The sequence below is a fragment of the Puma concolor genome, chromosome B4, assembly GCF_028749965.1.
Source record: "Puma concolor isolate L17-30 chromosome B4, mPumCon1.1.hap2, whole genome shotgun sequence".
NCBI lineage: Eukaryota > Metazoa > Chordata > Mammalia > Carnivora > Felidae > Puma > Puma concolor.
In genome coordinates, this window is record NC_141673.1 from 74,420,220 (window position 1) to 74,441,796 (window position 21,577).

Below are 21,577 nucleotides of genomic sequence, written 5' to 3' on the forward strand. Positions count from 1 at the left end.
AAATAAAAGTGATTTTAAATTGTATTTTACCTGAAGCATAATTAACAAGATAATACTCAATGAAAGGCAATCAATATTGTCAGCATTTAAAATAAATGTTTTCCAGAGTTGAGTTTTAAGTAATTTGCATTTACCTAGTTAAAAAAATCAACATTATATTGCCAAAGAAATCCCAAACAAACAAAAAGTTTACAAGTTTAGAATTAGGCATAGAAGGTCGGACTATTATCAGGTTGCATTATCTCACATGCATTTTTCAGCATTACATAGTTATATTTTATTTTTAAAATGTTCAACTGAAAATGGTGTTTAGAATATCAGCCCCCAAAAGGCATCCAAATTGGTAAGGGAGAAGTAAAACTTTCACTATTTGCAGATGACATAATACTACGTATAGAAAACCTGAAGATTCCACCAAAAAAAAAAAAATTCTAGAACTGACAAATGAATTCAGTAAAGTTACAGGATACAAAATCAATGTACAGAAATCGTTTACACTCCTATACACTAATAATGAAACAATAGAAAGAGAAATCAAGAAAACAATAGCATTTACAATTACACCAAAAAGAATAAAATACTGAGGAATAAACTTAACCAAAGAGGTGACAGACTCGTACTCTGAAAACTATAAAACACTGATGAAAGAAACAGAAGACAACACAAAGAAATGGAAAGACATTCCATGCACATGGAGGAAGAGCAAATGTTGTTAAAATGTTTATGCCACCCAAAGCAACCTACAAATATAATGCAATCCCTATACAAACAGCTTTTTTTTACAGGACTTGAAGAATCATAAAATTTGAATGGAACCACAAAAGACCCTGAATAGTCAAAGTCAAGAAAAAGAAAAACAAAACTGGAGTCATCACAATTCCAGAATTCAAATTATATTACAAATCTGTAGCAAACAAAACAGCATGGTACTGGCACAAAAATAGACACATATATCCATGGAACAGAAAAGAAAACCCAGAAATAAATCCACAGTTATATGGTCAATTAACCTTTGATAAAGGAGGAAAAAATACATAATGGGAGAAAGTCTCTTCAACAAATGGTATTGGAAAATCTGGACATCTACATACATGCAAAGGAATGAAATTGGACCACTTTACTTTCTTACACCATACACAAAAACAAGTTCAAAATGGATTAAAGACCTAAATGTGAGACCTGAGCCCATAAAAATCCTAGAAAAGGGCACAGGTGGTAATTTTTCTGACACCAGCCATAGCAACTTCTTTCTAGAGGTCTCCTGAGGCAAGGGAAATAAAGGCAAAAATCAACTATTGGAACTACATCAAAATAAAAAGCGTCTGCACAACAAAGGAAACAATCAACAAAACTAAAAGGTAACTTATGGAATGAGAGAAGATATTTGCAAATGACATATCTGACAGAGGGTTAGTATCCAAAATATATAAAGAACTTACACAACCCAATACCCAAAAACCAAATAATCCAAATAAAAATGGGCAGGAGACACAAACGGATATTTCTCCAAAGAAGACATACAGATGGCCAACAGACACATGAAAAGATGCTCAATATCATTCATCATCAGGGAAATACAAATCAAAACTACAATGAGATATTACCTAACACCTCTCAGAATGGCTCAAATTAAAAACACAAGAAATAACAAGTGTTTGCAAAGATGTAGAGAAAAAGGAACTCTCATTCACTGTTGGTGGAAATGCAAACTGATGCAACCACTGTAGAAAAGATTATGGAGGTTCCCTAACAAGTTAAAAATAAAACTACCCTATGGTCTAGTAATTGCATTACTGGATATTTACAAAAAAAAATACAAAACTACTAATACAAAGGGATACATGCATCCCTCTGTTTATTGTATTATTATTTGCAATAGCCAAATTAGGGAAGCAACCCTGTGTCAAACAATAGATAAGTGGATAAGAAGAGGCAGGATATACATATAATGGAATATTATTCAGCCACGAAAAAGAATGAAATCTTGCCATTTGCAATGACATGGATAGAGTTAGAGAGTAAGCAAAATAAGTCAGAGAAAGACAAATATCACATGATTTCACTCATATGCAAAATTAAAGAAATAAAACAAAGTAGCAAAGGAAAAAAAAGAGAGCAAGACAAACCAAGAAACACTCCTTAAGTATTGTTCTCTTAACTAGAGAACAAACTGATGGTTACCAGAGGAGAGGTGGTAGGGGAATGGGTGAAACAGGTGATGGGGATTAAGAGTACCCTTATCATGATGAGCACAGAGTACTATATAGAATTGTTGAATCACTATATTATACAGCTGAAACTAACATAACATTGTATATTAACTATGCTGGAATTAAAATTAAAACCTTTTTAAAATTTTAAAAAGAAAATAAAAAATAAAGAAAAAAATCAGCCCACGTGCTTCTATTTTTATACTAATCCTTCCACAGTTATCATCCACTCTAAAGTCTCTTAAAAAATACATTTAATGATATTAGAACCCAATCTTCACCTGTTTTCTTCATGTAATTTTCTGTGTCCTGTAGGATATATGAATATGGGGCTCCATTGACATTTTGGATGCAAGAAAGAAAAATCAAACTTACTCTGTTGTCTCACAATATTTCCCTTTCATCAGTTTTGTAGTTTTTCTTTTTTGCTGTAATAAACTTGAAACCATCTCTGCTCTTCATTCCCCTTTATTCCTTTTATCTAATCTACCATGAAGACCTGTAATATTTGTTTACTTTCATGTCTTTTGGTAATAGCATGCCTCTCTGTTTCTAACGCCTCTATCAGGAGTAGGCTGTCAATTCATGCTTTCACAGGACTACATAATTTTCAATGATCCTTCCTAATTCTAGTATTTTATTGCTAATTGATTTTTTTTTAACTGGCTACCCTCACCAGATTGTAGATTACTGTACTCAACTATAATAGCAAAAATCCAGATTAGTAGTTTTCAGGTAGAGGGCAATAAAGATGAAACTGGAACACTCAGTATTTATCCACCAAAATATGTCCATAAGCTCCATCTGCTCTGGCTACACAATTTTCATTACATTTTCCTCAAATGTTCTTCATTCCAACTTGTCACTCAAGCACAGTGAATATCTAGATCACCTTTCACATTTTTGTTAAGTGGCCTTCATACTGCAAAAACTTCCCTTCTCATTCTCTTCTGAATCCAAAGTTCACAACATGCTGCTTAACTCTTACCTTCCCCTGGCAGTTTATATAGTGGTAGGAAACCAAAACGTGGTGTGGTATAGACCTCAGCTGGTAACCATGCCACTCACCAGCTACATGACTCTAGACATGCCTCGGGTTTCTCATTATAAAATGATATTAACAATAATAACAAGAATAATAATACTTTGGCTTCAGAAATTTGTGAAGATTGTATGACATAAAGCATTTTTATAAAGTATTTAGTAGACTGGATTATAATGTTAAGTAAATAGTATTATTATCGCTGTTGGTGTTATTGTTACTGTTATTACTATTAATTCCATGATACGTCCCTATTATTCAGCCCACATCTGATAGCTCATTCCAACATCTATTAACTCAGTAACATTGAGCATTACACTATTTAGTATTAATTGTACACTAATTGTTTTGTATATTTCCACAGTGATTTGCTCATATGGGCATTTGCAGAAAGGACACTTAGAGGACATTTATTAAGTAGTCATCAAGCTATTTATCATATGTTTTGATATATTTTTTAAGTTGAGAAATATTAGAAGTTAAAATGGAATCAATATCATTTTCAATATCAGATTTTTTTATTCTGTAACACACACACATACACACACACACACACTATCTCTCTTTCTCTAAGTAAACACCTTACCTTAAGATTGTTCTGAATTCAGCTTCAGAAATGATCCAAATTGGATATCTACAAATCAATAATTATGAAATTATAGTCAATTAGCTTGAAGACAAAGGTATTGCTACTTGAGCAATGATTTTTAACATTTTCTACAAAAAAAAGTTGCATTTTAATCCTCTACAAGCTTTTGTTTGTTGCTTTCACCATCACAGTAAAATTTTAGCATATTTACAAAATACATTTATAAAATCAGTAAGCACTTTTAAGTTAAAGGGATTTGATTTTTTCATTGTTTGCAAAGCCTATTGATGGCTCAGAGTCCAAATATCCTGTTATTCACCATCATTAAATTGAACTAAAAATAAACATTTTAAATAAAACAGGGTAATAGCTGCTGAGCTGATCCCATTTTATGATACTGAACACTAGATTGGAATATATTTTAGAGAAGCCTGTATATACACCATACCCAAATTGTATATACTGTGTTTGTGTGTGCACATTACATATGTATGTATACATATTGATAGTACACTAATACGTACACATACACACAAACTTAAGGGGAAAAAAACAGGTAAATCTAAAACATTTCACAGAGGAAACCAAATATTTGGGTAAAATCAAATGGATTAAATTCAACATAGCTCAGGTTTTGGATAAACTGATACTTCGGTGATATTCACAACAGTAAATGCAATAAACTCTGTGTTAAGTCTTACAGTTTACAGAATATTTTCACATTCTTGTCCAGGTCTTTAGTAACCCTCATAACCACAAATGTTTCCTCTCAAATACTGTTAGGGTAAGCTTGGCTGAATCGACACAGAGGTAGAAAACTTGTCCCATCAAATACACATTGTGAGAATAGCTTTTCCATTTAAAATGCAGCCCATGTCATATTCCCTCATAAACAAAACATAGGTGTAAAACCTAGCTCTACATATGGCTGAAGCTCATCTTTTAGATCTTGCATCAAACACCCCTCTCCAAGAATGACAGCAGATATTAATCAGGTAATGACTCAACTTCATACATAACTATGTACCACATTAAATGTCATGAAGAAGACTCATAAGGTACCTTGACTCCAGTGGGGATCCTCACTTAGTAAACTGGGAGGATAAAGGAGAGGGATAAAATTTGAGCTGAGAGTTACCAGGTAAAGATAGAGTTGTCAAGAAGGAGAGAATGCCCATTTTAGGACAGGCAGGTGCAAGGTGCTGAGGCAGGACAAGTGTGGCAGTGTTGAGAAGCAGGAAGAAGGCTGTTAAAGCAGAAACAGGAATGGAGCAGTGTGTAGGGGTGCATAAAGCTGGCGAGGTCATGCAGGGCCATAGCAGGGTATGAGGAAGATGAGTTTCTATCTTACAGACTACAAGAGGCCACTGCAAGGTTTATACACAGGAGTGTGGTAGTGTGATCTTGAAGATGGTAGCTCTGGTGAGGAAAGAGAAAGTGGAGGAAGAGTGAACGTAGAAACCCAGTTGAAAGGCTATTGCTCTAGTTCAGGAAAGAAAGTGCCTTGGACTAGCATATTTGCAAAATACATTGATAAAATTGGTTTGTTTTAATAAGTTTGGAGGGATAGATTATAATCTGTCTCTCTCACTTGATTGTAAGCTACATGAGGTAGAGACCTCAATTTTTACTGACCATTATATCCTCTGCCACAATACTTTGCACACAGCAGATACTCCAAAAAAATGTTTTTTGAATGAATGCATAGTAGGAAAATATGAAGAAATTGGGGAGTGTACGGAACTTCATGAAGTTTACTATTTACTGTGATAAGAATTACCAGCCAGGATCAGGTTTGCAAGTGAAATCATGTGCTTAGACTTAGACAAATTGTACTTAGATTGCTTATCAGATATACAAGTGGAGATATGAATTAGGATATTTTAAGTGTCTAAAGCTCAGAGATCTTGACTGGAGACATAAATTTGGAAGTCATAGGAATATCAGTAACACTGATGCCATGAGAGTGGATGGGGAGAAAATAGAGTAATAACGATAACTGAATTTTTTCAAGTTTATTCATTTATATTTTGAGAGAGACAGAGATAGTGTGAGCAGGAGAGGGGCAAAGAAAGATGGAGAGAGAGAATCCCAAGTAGGCTCCAAGCTGTCAGCACAGAGCCCAATGCAGGGCTTGGACTCACGAAACTGAGAGATCATGACCTGAGCCAAAACCAAGAGTTGGGCGCTCAACCGACTGAGCCAACCAGGTGTCTCCATTTTTTTAATGTTTATTTATTTTTGAGAGAGAGAAAGAGACAGAGTGTGAGTGAGGGATGGGCAGAGAGAGAGAGAGAGAGAGAGAAAGAGAGAGAATCTGAAGCAGGCTCCAGGTTCTGAGCTGTCAGCACAGAGCCCGACACAGGGGCTTGAACTCATGAACTATGAGATCATGACCTAAGCCAAAGTCAGATGCTCAACTGACTGAGCGACCCAGGCACCCAGGCACCCCAATGATAACAGAATTTTTGCAGACTCTTACTATGTATCAGTCACTGTTCTGTTTCGCATGTTTCAATCCAGTTAATCCTCACAATAACCCCATAAAGAGTACTGTTTATCATCCCATTTTAAAGATGAGAAAACCAAGGCACAAAGAAATTATAGAATTTGCCCAAATTCACAGACTTAGTAAATGGCAGAACTAGGGTATAGCAGGCAGAATTCTAAGATGGCCTCCAACATGCCCAACTCATGATGTTCACACCTTGTACAATGTCCTGTCCTGTGTAGGGCAGAACCTGTAAATGTGATGGGATATAATTCTCATGATTTAGTTATTAATGAGTTGACTCTGAGTTAATCAAAACCAAAAGGGAGAGCTTTGTGGGCCTGGCCTAATCAGTGGATCCCTTCAGAGGAAATGAGGTCCTCCCTGCCACCAGAGATTAAAAGCGTGAGAGGGCCTATGCAGGGGGCCACATGGCAGAGCATTGCAATCAGCTTCCAAGAGCTGAGAACTGCCCTTGGCAAACAGCCATCAAGAAAATGGGGAATTCAGCCCTATAGCCACAACAAATTGAATTCTGCCAACACCAGTGAGCTCAGAAGAGACCTCAAGCCTCAGATGAGCCCTCAGTCCTAGCTAACAGCTTGAGTTCAGGCTGTTGAGACCCTGAGCAGAGGACCCAATTGAAACCCACCCAGACTTCTGACCCAGGGAACTGTAAAATACTAAATAAGGTCTGTCTTAAGCCATAAAGTTTGTATTATTTGTTATACAGCATAGAAAACTAATGCACATGATAAAATCTGAGTAGTTGGTTTACATGACCTGGGCTGTTAAAGACTTAGCTACACCTCAGAAGGTAGAAGAGGTGGGAAAAGGAGAGGAGAGACTAATAACGACAGAGCCCTGAAGCAAATGCAGACATTTAAGGAATGGGCAGAGGAAAACAAACCACCAAAGGAGATTGTAGAGAAACCAAGAAATCAGGCAAATCCAAGGGAGTATGACATTACAGAAGCAAACGAGAAGATGTGTGCAAGGAAGGAGACTGAGCAAAAGTGTGCAGCACTACAGACAACAAACCAGATGAGGACTGGAGAGCGTTCAGTGGATTCAGTAAGATGCAGGAAGGTAACACTGGCTTTTCCTCTGGTCAATTAAAAAAGCAGAGTTGTGGGGCGCCTGGGTGGCGCAGTCGGTTAAGCGTCCGACTTCAGCCAGGTCACGATCTCGCGGTCCGTGGGTTTGAGCCCCGCGTCAAGCTCTGGGATGATGGCTCAGAGCCTGGAGCCTGTTTCCGATTCTGTGTCTCCCTCTCTCTCTGCCCCTCGCCCGTTCATGCTCTGTCTCTCTCTGTCCCAAAAATAAATAAACGTTGAAAAAAAAAATTAAAAAAAAAAGCAGAGTTGGCATTTTCGATCTCCTTGTGTGTGTGTGTGTGTGTGTGTGTGTGTGTGTGTGTGTGTGTATGTGTGTGTGTTTAATTAAGGGAGGAAATCATGTGATGAGTTGGGGAGAAAAAAAAATATGTTTTCCAGACATATTTTTACTATTCAATATTTTCATGCAGGAGCATTATAAACCTCTCCTTAAGAACTCAGTATATTTTGTTATGTACAGCAGACCTGACAAGTTAATCAACTAAAATATTCTGTCACAAAATTGAACTTCGAGGATTGACAATTTCTTGTGACAAGGCAAGATTGCACCCAAGTAATATTCTACATACCATTTAATCTCATGAGATGACTGCTGAAAAGCAATAGAAAGAGGACAGAAAAGAGAGCATTCGATTTCTAAAACTCATTCATTTATTTTGATCATTTATATAGCCACTCTAAGGGGAAGTTATTTTTTTTCTCCTAAGAAAATATGAAATCAGATGCGGAAGCCAAAATATAAAAAGACATTAACTAAATCAATAAAGATCCATTTTGACTGTAATAGTGTACAATAGAGAAGACAAAGGGTACACAGAGACAATTAAATTTATGGCTTTTTATGCTGCTATATTCACCCAATGATGCTGCTTTTGGATATCTGGCACCGGTATTTCACTTTGGTGACTAATTTCATGGGAGGCAGAACAAGGACAATTCTCCCTTTATCCCATATAAGATAACGAAATAACAAGATTTAAACTACACTGTTGGGACACCTGGGTGGCTCAGTCGGTTAAGCATCCGACTTCAGCCAGGTCACGATCTCGCGGTCCGTGAGTTCGAGCCCTGCATCCGGCTCTGGGCTGATGGCTCAGAGCCTGGAGCCTGCTTCCGATTCTGTGTCTCCCTCTCTCTCTGCCCCTCCCCCGTTCATGCTCTGTCTCTCTCTGTCCCAAAAATAAATAAACGTTGAAAAAAAAATTTAAAAAAAAAAGAATAACAGTGTAGTTTATTTTTTTTTTATTTATTTAAAAAAAATTTTTAACGTTTTATTTATTTTTGAGACAGAGAGAGACAGAGCATGAACGGGGGAGGGGCAGAGAGAGAGGGAGACACAGAATCGGAAGCAGGCTCCAGGCTCTGAGCCATCAGCCCAGAGCCCTACGCAGGGCTCGAACTCACGGACCGCGAGATCGTGACCTGGCTGAAGTCAGACGCTTAACCGACTGCGCCACCCAGGCGCCCCTACACTGTTATTCTTATAGATGGCAGAGTGGTGGGGGGAGGGGTTGGGTATACTTATCTCCAATGAAACCCTTAGGAAAGGAAAGGAGAGTTTGTCCAAGGATCTCTGACACATAGTCAACATAGGAACAGGGTCATGTTCAATGGCTCAGCCTGAACTGAGATTTACATTTTCTATTTTGAATGATCAAGACAGATGTGCAGGGGACCCTGGGTAGCTCAGTAGATTAAGTGTCCGACTTCAGCTCAGGTCATCTCACAGTTTGAGTCCGAGCCCTGCATCAGGCTCTCTGCTCTCAGCACAGAGCCTGCTTCAGATCCTCTGTCTGTCTCTGTCTCTCTCTCTCGACTCCTTCCCTGCTTGTACTCTCTCTCTCTTTCTCTCTCTCTAAAAAAGTAAACTTAAAAAAAAAAATTTTAAGATGGGCAATGTTAGAGACACGAGTGCAGGAGGGCAGAGTCATTATGTCTTCTGGTGGCTTAGGTGAAATTTTTCTTCCCTTTGTCTCATCTGAAGCCATTTTTCCCAGATATGGTTGTGAATTCACCTGTTCCTAACACTTTACTCATGCACAGGTGGTTTAAGAGGCCTGATACAATCATTGCTTACATCCCAAGATTAACATTGCTTGTGCTGTTCACTTACATATTGAATTTGTTTTACATTTTGAATTTGTTTTACATCTTGAATTTGTTTTACATCCAACTTAGTATCATGTATTTGGCTCCTACTTTTAGTTGTTTATGAATGAGACAGCTCTTACTAACAGAGGTAACTTTACTAGTGAGCACATTATTACTTTCTAGTCTAAGACAAAGTTTGATGAATTAATGAGTCATGCTACCTTAATAAATGAGAGCCTTTTATCATCCTGGTATAAAAATTCTTTTAAAAAGACAATTTTTTCACTCATGTGGAATTCAAGAAACAAAACAAATGAGAAAATGGGAAAAAAAAAAAAAAGAGAAAGTGAGGCAAACCAAGAAACAGACTCTTTAAAAAAAATGTTTATTTTTGAGAGACAGGGAGAGAGTGCAAGGGGACGGGATGCAGAGAGAGGGAGACAGAGAATCCAGACCAGGCTCTGTGCTGTCAGCACAAAGCCCAACCTAGGGCTCGGACCCATGAGCCATGAGATCATGACTTGAGCCAAAGTTGGGCACTCAACAGACTGAGCCACCCAGGAACCCCCAGGCCTGTAACTACAGAGAACAAACTGATGGTTACCAGAAGAGAGGTGGGGGGGGGGTGGTTAAAAAGGTGATGGGGATTAAGGAGCACACGTGTCATGATGAGCGCCAGGTGTTGTGTGGAAATACTAAATCACTATATTGTACACTAGAAACTAATATTACACTGCACGTTAACTAAGTAGAATTTAAATTAAAACATTAAAAAAAGAAAATCTACTCATTGGTGTGATCAATTCCAGGAAATAGATCACATCTTCCTACTCTATGAGCCCTGAACCCCTAACCAAAACAAGAAGCTTGAATAGAGCTCCTATTTTAAGCTCTTCTCTTTTGATTCATGGAATTTTGAGATGAACCTTAAAATGAGGCTTGATCCTTTGTTTCTCAAAACAAAAAGGAAAACACCACACTTTTATATCTCTATGAAGATACAAAAGACAAGTATCAGAAAACGTCTCAAATTTTACTTCATACGTCAGATATCCTAGAATCGTATTGTAGTTCCCCACAGAATTGCCAACTCAATAAATTCTTGGCTGATGCTTCAGAATTTTCATCTCTAATATTCCAAATCCCTAATGGCCTTAAACTTCAAAGCCTAATCATTCAGTTGATTAATATGCCTCTTCCCAACTGGGTTGTGCACGCAACAAGTCTGAAACTTCTCCAGTATTTCCACCTTCCACAAACTGTGAGACGAGTGGCTCCTCATGATTGTCTTTTCCAACCCTAACTTCTTATAACTTTCCCCAAAGTATGTTCCTCTTAGACTACACTTACTGTATATAAATACTTCATGCTGGCTTCAATTACTTCAAGTTCTAGTACACATGCATATGCTGTGTGTTTTGGTGAGCAGTGATCCTGGTATAATAAGAGTATAAACATCTCTTCCTTAACCCTGTACTGATAAACTATAGTCCCTAGACTAGGTAATTTTAAGCTTCACAGAACCTATAATAGAATATTAAAAAACAAAACAAAAACAAACAAGAACAACAACAAACTATACTTTGGTCTGAAGTATCTTTTCAAAAGAAAGATACATGGTCCTGAAGATTTTAGGAATCCAGACTACATTCTAACTTTAAAACCCTTATATTTGCCCCCAAACTACACTGACTCTATAGATATTTAGATTTCCAGCAAAAATGAGTCCTCATAACTGTGATAGGAGCAGAAACCAGAACTAGATGGCTTTGAACTATGCTTGTATATGAAAATATATCATGTTGTACTTTGATTGTAGCTCTATTTTGGTATCAGTGGAAATGATATTTTTAAAAATCAATTTCTTCTTTTAAAAAGGGATTTCCCTTCTGCTCCAATTTTCACTTAACTTTGGGGATTTTCTATATTGGATCCCCAAATATTTCTTAACTGCTTCACAGTTAAAGTAGAAAATTTAACTTTCATGACTTGACTCTAAAACACATTACAAAGAATGTCTTAAGTGACAGTAAACTTCTCGGAGAATGTACTTACAGTTAAGGCCCAATCCATAACCATGGGTTTAGGACATTGGAAAGCTTGACAAAGAAGTAAATTTCTTAAGGCTTAGTATATATTCTTGGGCTTCATAACCAACTATAACTTTAGGTGTATCGACACATCCAAATGACACCACACAAAAGTTATTAAAAACTAGCTTTTAAATTATAAATCTTCTAGGGGTACCTGGGTGGTTCAGTTGGTTCAGCATCCAGCTTCAGCTCAGGTCATGATCTCACAGTTCACGAGTTCAAGACCCATGTCAGGTTCTATGTTGACAGCTCAGAGCCTAGAGTCTGCTTCAGATTCTGTGTCTCCCTTTCTCTCTGCCCCTCCAATGCTCGCTCGCTCTCTCTCTCTCTCAAAAATAAATAAACATTAAAAAAATGGTTTTAAATTATAAATCTTCTTTGTAGAATTCTTTCAAGTGGGAGGTAAAAAAAGGTGAGGAAGGTTACATTTTTATTCATTTTAAAGAATAAGAATACACAGAAGGTATTAAGTAATTGGAAAAAAACAGGAAATCGAGTATTAAGTAGACTTTTTGAAGGGTAAATTGAAATAATTTGATATATTTTAAATAATGAACTTAATCTTTAAAATAAAAATAATAGCTATTAATTGAGAAATACTCATTTACCAAGTTTTTAACATACATTATTATATTAGAAATCTTGCAAAATAGAGATTATTTTCCCATGTGAAAGACATGGTTTCAATCACTTGCTTTAATGAACAAGACAGGTACTAACAGAATTACCCAAGTTTCAATCCAAATTTGTTTTCAACAGTGAACTAAGTCACTCACTGTGTCATCAAATAGATGGTTCATTGATATTAAGCAGCTTTTCCCTACTATCACTTTTTAATGTCAAAAGAAGGGAAAAGATATTTATTAAATGCTTATTTCCTATAAGAAGCATTTTCTCGATAATGCCAGTAGTCTGGGGAAAAGGAACAGGTTATTCTGCCTTAGGGTTTTTTCATTTGTCTTATTTTTGGTAAAACCTAAGGAACTGAATGCTTTTAAGGCAGCACAATGCACCTGGGTTTCCACTGTTCATCAGTAAAAGATATTCTGGAGGAAAGAGTAAGACCCACTAGACTCCAGATCAATCCAATCTTTCTTTTTCTATGTGTAGAATTGAGCAAAATGGACGTTTGACTGAAGCAATATTTTAAAACTATCAAAAGGCAGGGGTCAGCAAACTTTATATGTAAGGGCCAGATGGTAAATATTTTACGCTTGTGGACCAACAGGTCTCTGTGACAACTACACAACTCTACCATTGCAGTGGGAAAGCAGGCAAGACAATACATAAATGAATGTGGGTAGCTGTGTCCCCACAAAACTTTATTTACAAAAACCGTACATGGGCTCGATGTGGCCCCTGGCCTGTAGTTTGCTGACCCTGAAATAGGAGAAAAATAAAATATAATCATAACTTGGAAATGATGAAGTCAAGACATTTTCTTGTAGTACCTCAAAAGCCTTCTCATTGTTTTGTCCAAATAGCTAGCAGCAACATTCAAGTAGAAACATTAGGTTCTGAGCTACACATTTACTCATTGGAAAAATAGGGCAACTGCTCCTCTAGCTCTTTTAGAATGTCCTTAAATGAAATATTCTCAAAGACAAAATTTTCAATGACATAGGGTGAGCTGTTAAAAACAATAGTAGTTTCATCTCCTCTCCAATGTAAAGAATTTCACAATCTGGCATGTTCAATGATTTGTGCCTCTGAAGCAGTAGACTGAGAACATCTGTAGGTAAATTTGAACTTTCTAATTATATATTTTTTTTTCCTAAATTACCCTTGTACCCTTTTTTTCCCTATTTTACCCTTCTAAAACCTCTGAAAGAGATAATGTTATTAGTCACCTTTTATAGGTCATGAATCTGTAATTTAAAGTGACTAAGTAAATTACCAAGGTTATATAGCTACTAAACTCTAAGGCCAGGATCTGAACAATGTAGCCCTATACTTAGAGCTACTCTGTATGATTGTGCAAGTTATGGAACTCTTACAACACATAAGGGCACAGATGACATAGGTATGCTTATTGTAGAAATTTTCCACAGGCAACAATAAATTTCATGTGTCTTACAAAATCAGTATTAGGAAAATTTTTCTGATAAAAGAATATATATTTTATAAGCAACCTTTTGTAATTCACAGCAATGTGCCATATATGATAGCTTCAGTCCTGTGACCTTGTTCTTTTACACTATACTAAAGGAAATCTGTACCAGGATGGCCACCTGGAAGGTTACAAAGAGTAAGGTCTTGAGGGAAGTCTGTGTTCCTAGACTGTATATGTAACATCAGCCTCTTCCCTGCCTTTAAGTCCTGGGAATAGTTTATTACTATGAAAACGGATACAGAGGGTGAAAAAGGAGAGCAGAATTAAAGATACTCTGAACATTACAGCATGACTGACTGGATATATAAACATTATATTAAGATTGGGAGATAGAGTCTTGGGAGAGAAGGAAAATGACTTATTTTTAAGGTTCAAAGCATGCAGATGATGGAGAAGTCACAGAGGAATGGAATATATGTACCCAAAGCTAAGAGAGTGGTCAGGGCTAGAGTCAGGGATATGGGTGTCATTTCCATAGAGGTGTAAGAGCTAAGGCCAAGAAAATGAGAGAACATACATGGGAAGAATCTAGGACTAGCAGCGGTGGGATCTACAAGATGAGCCAAAAAACAGAAAGAAAGTTAAAGTGTGATCAGAGAATGGATATAACAAGTTAAAAACAGGATCACTGAAGCCAAAACAAAACATGTGTTAATGAAAAGAGATTCTGGGTTTTTGTTTTTTTTTTAGTTTTTTTAAGTTTGTTTATTTAGTTTTGAGAGAGAGAGACAGACAGACAGACAGAGGCAGAGAGAAGAGAGAGGGAAAGAATCACAAGCAGACTCTGCACTGTCAGCACGGAGGCTGATGCAGGCTCCGGCCCACAAAATGTGAGACCAGGACCTGAGCCTGAATCAAGAGTCGGAAACTTAACTGACCTGAGCCACCCAGGTGCCCTGTGAAAAGAGATTTTTAGGAATGTCTCCTGCTTCAAGGAGTTCCAGGAAGATGAGAACTGTGCAGAAATCACTTCAGCTCGCAGTTCAAGAGTAACTAGTGAATTCCGTAAAGTCAGTCTCAATCCAACAGTAAAGGAAGGGGCTAGAATAGGGTGAGGGATAAAGAGGTGGAAGGAGAGTATGCAGGGGCGCCTGGGTGACTCAGTCAGTTAAGTGTCCCTCTTGATTTCAGCTCAGGTCATGATCTTGGAGTTGTGAGATTGGGTTCTGGGCTGAGCATGGAGCCTGCTTGGGATTCTCTCTGTCTGTCTCTCTCTCTCTGCCCCTTCCCTGCCTGTGCACACACTCCCTCTCTCAAAAATAAACATTTAAAGAAAACAAGAAAAAGAAACAGAGGGCACAGGCTATTTTTTTAATCTAAAATTTAGAAGGCAGAAAAGGAGGAAGAAAGGAAAAAGATTTTTTCTTAAAAAAAAAAAAAACAGAAGCTCATTCGAAATTTTTGAAGTTGAAAAATATAAAAATGGGGGATAAATCATTGACACCACTGTATTTCATGGAAGACCCAAAAATCCCAAGTCACAAATCACTAGTGGATGCAAAAATAAAATCCTGTCCTGGTTCTCTTTTTTTCTAAGCAGCTTTACTGAGATATAGCTTTATTGAGATATAATTTGCATGCCATAATACTGACCCATTTTAAGTAAAAAATTCAATGAGTTTTAGTATATTTACAGAGGCTTTAGTCTTACACATCAAATAATGGACATAAGCATAAGAATGCTTAGTCTTGTTTTAGAATGCTGCAAGAACTCAGAACCTAATCATGAGAATAGAAATACAAAACAAAATAATACAGAAACACCAGTGCGGTGTGCTGCAATAACATTACAGCTTATCATGTGGAATGAGACAAATGGCTTAAATAGTCACTTTCGTAGCCTTTACAATAGATAATTAATGAGCCACATTCTATGAATCAAGTAAGCTTTTGTTTCATAACATTAAGAATCTATCTAGATCTATAATTGACTCATAGAGTAACTGTGCAGTAATATATTACTTCTGGTACATTTTGCCTCATATTGATCTCTACGGTTTCCTTTAATTTGTTCACTTGCTTGTTTTTGGTCATACATCCCAAGGCAATTTCATACCATGCAAAGTAGTCATTGTGTTAGTTCTTTGTGTTTAACCTCAATCTTGGGTTGTGAAAACTTAACTGGTGCCTACAAATAACAAACATCATACAAGGATCTATCTCTTTCCGTAGTCATTTGTGAAATTCACAAATTTAGATATCTGCACACTTTCTTTCAGAATGATTTCTAGACTTACAGCATGTTTATGCCTTACCTAAATTGAGAGAAAAGGCTCTTCAATTAAGTAAAAAGCAAACAGTACAAAAATGAAGATTAACCATGGTTTCTTCGTAACATACCTATATATGTTACCCCTCATCAGGTTATCAGACTTACAGAGATGTAAGGGAAATTGTATACTTATTTCATATTCAAAAATGTAACAGAAAAAAAGAATCATAAAGCTAAATCTTAACTACCCAAGCTTCTAAGTAATTAAACCTCATATCTAAAAACTTCTTCATGGGGCGCCTGGAGGGCTCAGTTGGTTGAGCGTCCAACTTCGGCTCAAGTCATGATCTCATGACTCATGAGTTCAAGCCTCACATCAGGCATCAGGCTCTGTGTTGACAGCTTGGAGCCTGGATCCTACTTCAGATTCTGTGTCTCCCTCTCTCTCTCTGCCCTTCCCCCGCTTGTGCTCAGTCTCTCTCTCTCTCAAAAATAAATAAACATTAAAAGAAATGTTCTTAAATTTTCTCACGTTAACAGATTTAGATAAGGAAATCTACCTAAAGAAGTATATATTATATTTTTAAAACCATTTAATTGAACCCTTCATTTGAATATGTTAGCTCTCTTTCAACTACAATAGGTAGTTATTAAAACAAATCTCTCCTCCATAGAACGGACAAAGAAAAATAACCACTTTCTTATTAAACATTAGAAAGAAATACATAAGACTTACTCTAATTTCTTTCTCAAAATTTTAGTAAACACTGATTTTTTTAAAAAGCTAAAGAAAGGTAAAAAAAACTTAAAAGTGGAAGAATATAAATCTAATTTAAATATTTTTATCATAATGAAAAAATAAAGAATTATTCAATTACATTTTGAGACAAGATTTAATGTGTGATTTCTATAAGCATTCATGAAATTAGACTGGCTGGGAAGAGGTGAAGTACTTTTGCAAAGCACTGATTTTATCACCTTTAGTTTATTTGTCTGTTAAAATTCTCACAGGAGTTGACGATCACCATTAGTGTTTTCCTCCATGAAAGGAGACTATTACTACCTCAAAGGTATTTTCTGTAATCATTGTTCAACTATGTGTTGTCTTGTGAAATTGCAAATATTCTCAGGGATGATAAAACTACTGACAGATCCATTGCTTCCCTTAATCATCCAAAAATGAATTTTGGTCTTTGAAATTCTCCTGACACAGTAACTATCACCACCTCCTTAGAGTTCCATTCCAACCACACAAAGCCCATACTGCTTGGGAATCTTTCAAGCAACTCTTTCAAATGTGAGGCTTCTTCCATTAACAATCCTCACTTTTAGATATGGTTTTGAAAGACATTATCCCAAGTCCAAGTTGTTTTCTACTCATCTCTTTTCACTGATCAACTCAGCCCACCGACATCAGTCAAGTGACTTGTGTTACAATCTTTTTGGTCTGCAATTCTGTTTTTGCTCATAAGAGTCTCGCTACCTTTTGTAAATTAGCATCAACTACTAGTTTCCAGTCGCATTCATATAGGATGGGGAAGTCATGATTTTGAAAACAAGGAAGGAAAAAACTGAAATCTGGAAATCTGAATTGATAATGTTGAATATGAGTCAATACTAATGAGAGAGGTTTTATTGCATGAGTAACCACAGAATTGCATCAGTAACCACAGAATTGCATCAGTAACCACAGAATTAAGAAGTTATGTTAAGGATAATAAAAATCATTAACAGAAAATTACTGAGCTCGTTCTATATGCCAGACGCTTCTGGATATTGCAAATACAGTGATAACCAACAGGAACAAGTCAAACACATCTTTGTTACAATTAAGCTTAAATTTTAGGGAAGGAAGATATGAAGTGTGCTGCTAAAAACAGGTGCTATGAAGACTGTATTTGATCAGGACCCTATCTAGAGTCCTGTGTCCAATATTAACACATGTTTCTGATAATTACATATAAATTATAAACCACGTAACCTACTATCTGCTGATACATTGGTTTGAAACTGTATTCTACCTTTGGTGTACAATTTGTGTCTTAATACTGGAGATCTGTGTCAAATACCTGCGACAAAGTACTTAGAATAGCGACATGAACAGAGCAGAGGTCAGGAAAAAAAAAAAAAACTTTTTTTTTTTTTTTTTGAAGTAAAGAGTTCTGAACACTATCACAAAGCAAACATCTTTTGTTTTGTTTTGTTTTTTTCATTTGGGTTTTGTTTTTGGTTTCCTAAATCCCTGTTGCTTCCTACTGTGCACAATAGCATACACTCTTTTTAAGTAACAGAGGTGTTGACTTTATTGTGGACATCATTTCACAATATATATGTCATCATATTAAATATGTCATCATATTAAATCATATTAAATCATCACATGGGACACCTTAAAGTTACATAATGTTATATGTCAAGTGTATCTCTAGAAAGACAGGAAAAAGAGTTTCAAGATGATAACAGCAGAGCATAAAACCAAGCATGGGCTCTTCTGAGCAAAGGACTTGGTGTGATAACACAGATGTCAGACCTCTGATGTAAGCCCTGATTCTACCCCAAAACAAATGTAAAATCTGACCACTTGTCACCATTTCCATGGTTAACAACTTGGCCCATGCTATCCCCCAGGTTACTACAATGGTCTTTTAAATGAAATCCCTGCACAACATCACAAATTTAACTCTTTGAAAGTAAAAAAAAAAAAATGCTGTACTATGTAAAATAAATTATTTTCCAGGTGTATACATCTATTCTTATTTTTTTAAATCTACCTTTTAAGCATTTGAGAGGGTGGAAAAATAACTGAATCATCACTGTTCCAAGGGATGAACATAAAAGTAAAAATTAAGTGCACTTAACCATACTGCTATTTTTTTTTCAAATAGAAAGTGCCAAGCCAGTCAGTTTCAAAAGGAAATAGGCTACAGGTTTACATAGAGTGTTTTATCAGCAGTTTGCTTTATGGAAGTCTGAAATTCAGTTTTCTTAAATTCAGGTATTAATTTTCACAGACTTAAATTTTTTAAAGGTGTTACTTTATATAGACATGAATATCAGAGTGTCAAGATATGGTGACTACATTATATTAAGCTTTAAAAGAGATGATACAGCCATGGGGTAATATGTTATGCACATTTGACTATAGAAGATCAATTACTGAAAGCTTGTACTAACACATACATATGGATAAATAGATAGACATAGATACAGATATAAGTATAGATACAGGACTTGTTTTGTAGTTAAATATTTTGAGTATCACTCAGGTTATATATATATATATATATATATATATATATATATATATATATATATACACACACACACACACACATATGTATTCTCAAGGAAGAGGGCTCATTTAAGGCATAAAAATATGCTATATTTTGGCACCATAAGGTTTTTCATAAACTATATAATTAACTTGAGTAAACTGTGTAATACTAAATTCCACGAGAGGAATATTTTAACCTTATGTTATATCTTAGGTGGAGGAAAGACAAAATATTCTAGCCTGTTTTGAATAAGAAGAACATAAGGAAAGTAAGAAAACAATGAAAGAAAGGAAGGACTACTGAAGCAGGAAAAGAGAAGTTTATCTGATTTTAGAACATGAAGCATAGTGACTCACAACAATGCTTTTCTTTCCTGTTGACAACTCTGAATAACAGAATAAACCAAAACACACAGATAATGTTTGGGACTCTGCCTCTCATCTACATTTAAGTCCCTCCACACAACAGGAGGCACTTCAGAGGAAGTCTGGGGGGATATAATAATATAAACTTGCAGCTCTGTTTTGTCATCCCAAACCCACCTTCTGAGAGGAAGAGCTGGAACTTTTGCCTTCTCCTTTGACCTTGCATCCCTCTCCTTCAACCTGCCTTTGCTTCCCCATCACACTGGTAAACTCCAAGATCTCACACCCTGTCCAGGCCTTAACACTGCAGATGGCTCTCGCCTCTCTCCCTGCCCTGAATGTTTTCTCATCAAGGTCAACTGCCTGATTACAAGCAACTCAAAAACATACAGATAGTTCTACTTCTGATCTTGCTTAACCTTTACACAGCTTTATCACCTTTTATCCCCCTTTCTGTTTGGAAAAGCTTTCTTCCTCCAACTCACACCACAATCTCCTTATTTTGTTCCTATGCTTCGGTTTCCTTTGTGAACTCGTTTGTCCATCCTTTAATGCAGACTTCCCCCAGCAATCTGTATTGGGTTTTATTTTCTTCCTATGCATATTTCCTATGGGCAATTTTACTTACTTCTATGGTTTTAATGACCAGCTCTAGGCTGATAAGCCCAAATCTCAACATTGCTAGTTCAAATCTCTTTTCTGAGATCCAGAAATAAATACAACTTCCCTACTGATCAGGTTTACTGATGGTCCATAGAGATATCAAATTTAACAAATCTAAAACTGAATTCATTGCTATGTCATTACCCCTCCCCAAATGAGCCCTCTTTTTAGGTTTTCTGATTTAGTTGTAGGCACTATCTTTCATCCTGTCGCTCAAGCGAGAAACCTTGAGTACCTTCCCAGCTCCTCCCTCACTCTCAACATCATACATCCAATAACCAAGTTCTGTTGACTCTTCAGTTCAGACATCTCTTAAGTCTATCCACTTTGTCTCCATTTAAACAATCATAGCCATTTCTTCCACAGCTCACATCTATTTCTGCACCAAACTGGCTGCTTACAATTGTTCCTAGATCAAATCTCATATCCTAATTGCAGCCCATGTGACCTTTCTAAAATGTTATGCTAGTCATTTCATTCTCTTGTTCAAAATCCTTTAACTGGTCCCCCACTGTTTCTTTCATTCATTCAGTATACTCCTTGTCTATTTACAGGCTATTATATTATGTTGGGTACTTTGTAGAGTGCCAGGGCTATGGTGACCACAAAATATTATCCAGCAAGACACTGTTTTTTTCCTACAGCAAAGATTTGGTTCTCCTGCTAACCCCAGACTTCAGATTTATGGTTTCAGAACTTTACATTAATCATAATTGTTCATTCCTCTTAGTGATAATGATGCAGTGACACATTATTTCTCATCCTATGAATGTTTCTGATATCTATTTCCCTGCTTTGCTTCTGTTTTAGTTCTCGATACCTTCCAGATTGAACCTGGACTTACTTTCTGTCTACTAATGGGACATTTTGAATGCCTTAGCTTGGCTGCATTCTACAACGGAGCTCCTAGAAATTCCCCAAATTACATTTTTGTCAAGAACCCTCCACCCCCAAAGTAAATACTGCTTTGGGTTACAGCTGCTACATCCTGGCTTGGTCTCTGAATTATTGGCTTTTCTCATAAAGGGCTACAGAATTGTTTCTGCTTTCTCATATTTTTTATCATTAATTATTTTTCTACTTTCAAAATACAAAGCTTTGTTCTTAACTCTTTTTACCCTCATTTTCTTTACAACATATTTATTGGTGTTGTCCAATTTTTTTCCTTTTTAAAACTCTTTGTTTTTTCCTTTGGTCGTTATGATACAGCACCATGGGTACTGTGATAGCTGTCCATTGTCTTTTCTGCCCTTACCACTGGCTTGCAAATCTCCTGTCATCCATTAAAAGTAGTAGCCATTACCTAAAGTACTGA

At 36.4% G+C, this 21,577-nt stretch overlaps 1 protein-coding gene across 5 annotated transcripts in view; it reads right to left on the reverse strand.

Moving 5' to 3' along the window:
* Positions 1-21,577, reverse strand: part of CNTN1 (contactin 1) — a 368,487-nt gene that overhangs the window by 279,132 nt on the left and 67,778 nt on the right. For 4 of the 5 annotated variants that reach the window (XM_086713642.1, XM_086713644.1, XM_086713643.1 and 1 more), the window contains exon 2: positions 3,839-3,886. The exons of the other annotated variant lie outside the window; for it this stretch is intronic. The gene's annotated coding sequence lies outside the window, so the exon portion shown is untranslated. The remainder of the gene's footprint in view (positions 1-3,838; positions 3,887-21,577) is intronic. 5 annotated transcript variants of the gene reach the window in all.